Source organism: Sus scrofa, chromosome 14, assembly GCF_054392235.1.
Source record: "Sus scrofa isolate SSC_HxYL_T2T_F1_AM1 chromosome 14, Sscrofa_HxYL_maternal_Yorkshire_Landrace_v2.0, whole genome shotgun sequence".
NCBI classification, from domain to species: domain Eukaryota; kingdom Metazoa; phylum Chordata; class Mammalia; order Artiodactyla; family Suidae; genus Sus; species Sus scrofa.
The window spans coordinates 16271936-16274336 of record NC_139396.1 but is presented as its reverse complement, the minus strand read 5'-3'; the positions used below and the strand labels follow the sequence as shown (position 1 = coordinate 16274336).

The following is a 2401-nucleotide window of genomic DNA, read 5'->3' as shown; positions in this document are numbered from 1 at the left end:
AGGAAATTTGTAGCTTTAAATGCCTATGTTCCTACATTAAAAAATGTCTCCAATTAGCCACTTAAATTGGCACCTTAAAGCACTTAGAAAAACTCAAAACTAGCAGAAGGAAGGTAATAATGAAGATTAGAGTGGAGATAAAGAACAGAGAAACAAGAGGGAAAACAAATGAACCAAAGATATTTTCAAAGAGCAACAAAATTGACAAATCTTTGAGAAAAGACTCCAATTAAAATAAGAAACAAAAGTGAGGAAATTACTACAGACCTTAATACCAAAGATAGCATTGAACTGTACTCTTAAAAATGGTTAAAATAATGAGGAATTCCCATCATGACTCAGCGGAAAAGAATCTGACTAGAATCCATGAGGACACAGGTTTGATCCCTGGCCTCACTGAGTGGGTTAAGGATCCAGCATTGCCATGAGCTGTGGTGTTGTAGACAAGGCTCAAATCCTGAATTGCTATGGCTGTGGTGCAGGCTGGCAGCCATAGCTATAATTCGACCCCTAATTTGGGAACCTCCATGTTCCACAGGTGAGGCCCTAAAATGACTTAAAAAAGAAAAAAGAGAGAGTTAAAATGATGAATTTCATGTTATGTAAATGTACCTCAATGAAAAAGCTTACATTTGTGTGGATTCACACCTACAATCTGTCCTGTTCCTTTGATCTATGTGTTTGTGTGTGGTTAACCTCTTACTATTACCATACTGTCTTGATAACTGTGATTTTATAGTAAGTCTTAAAATCAGATTTTCTTCTTTTCAAAATTATTTTGGCTGTTCAAGTTCCTCTCACTTTCTATATAGAATTTAAAATTAAGTTGTCAATATATACAATGAGTGATCCTGGGATTTTGACTGGAGTTGTGTTAAATCTATAGATCACTTTTTTTAAAATTAGCATCTTAACCATATTTAATTTTTCAATCCATGATCATAATATATCTCTCCATTTATTTAGATTTTTAGACGTCTTTTGATCTTCTTCATTCGCTTTTTTTTATTTTTAAGCATATAGCTCCTGCACACATTTTCAGGTTTATATCAAAGTATTTCCTTTTTTTTAAATAAAAGGTATTTTAAAAACAGATTTATGAGAAGCCGCCAGGGTCTTCTCTGAGTTTCTCTGTCTTCTAGGTTCGCGTTCGTTGCGCAGTTACGATGCCTCGTGGAAGCCGAAGCCGCAGTTTCCACATGGCCCCTCCGGCTAGCTGGGCACCTCAGATGAGAGCTGCACCCAGGCCAGCGCTGGCAGCTCAGCCACCAGCAGCAGCTCCACCATCTGCTGTTGGCTCCCCTGCTGCTGCACCTCGGCAGCCAGGTCTCATGGCCCAGATGGCAACCACTGTAGCCGGCGTGGCTGTGGGTTCTGCCGTCGGCCACACGATAGGTCATGCGATCACTGGGGGCTTCGGTGGCGGAAGTAGTGCTGAGCCCTCAAGGCCTGACATCACTTACCAGGAGCCTCAGGGAGCCCAGCCAGCACAGCAGCAGCAGATTGGCCCATGCTTCTATGAGGTGAAACAGTTTTTGGAGTGTGCCCAGAACCAGGGTGACCTTAAGCTTTGTGAGGGTTTCAGCGAGGTGTTGAAACAATGCAGACTGGCAAATGGATTATCTTAAGCAAGAAGCTCCATTGAAGACATGAAAAATCACCCCCCATGACCTGGTTGATTTAGCATAAAAATGTGATTGATCATGAAGATATAAAGTGTGAAATCAAGATTAAACCTCTCCTCTATCACTAATAGCTTTCGTGCTTCAGAATTGCAGTGGAGGAGGGTATTCTTCTGATGTGGAAGTTCATTGAGTACTGAGTTTGGGGCTGGGCAGATGTTTATGTGGCCTCTGAAACATGCTTTTCTGATGTTATTGTCTGTGAATTAATTAGAATAAAGAGATTTTCTTTCAAAAAAAAAACAAAAAAAAACAGATTTATACATTAATATTGTATAAATTGCATTTTAATTTTTGTATGTTGACCTTTTATTTTTCTTTCTCATTTCTGGCCACCCTGCAGCATATGAAGGTCCTGGGCCAGGGATCAGATCCAAGCCAGAGTTGTGACCTAAGTCACAGCAGCAGCAATTCCAGATCCTTCACCCACTGTGCCAAACGGGAGATGGAACCTCGACCCAGTTCTCCCAAGATGCTGCTGATCCCTGTTGTGCCACACCAGGAACTCCATATGTTGACCTTTTATTAGGCAACTATGCTAAATTCACTTGTTAAGTCTAGGAGCCTTTAAAAATAGACTCTAGAGATTTCTACTTTAATGATCATGTCATCAGTTCCAATCTATATGGTTTTTTCTCCCCTTGCTTTATCGTACTGGCTAGTCAGCTTATGATATTAAAAATAATGTATCTTTGCTTTTTTCTTGATCCTAGGGTAAA

General features: G+C 40.1%; 1 pseudogene; it reads left to right on the top strand.

Annotated features, from left to right (window-relative positions):
- Positions 1-1123: 1123 nt before the first annotated feature.
- Positions 1124-1811, top strand: LOC110258498 (coiled-coil-helix-coiled-coil-helix domain-containing protein 2 pseudogene; annotated as a pseudogene).
- The last annotated feature ends 590 nt before the right edge of the window (positions 1812-2401 follow it).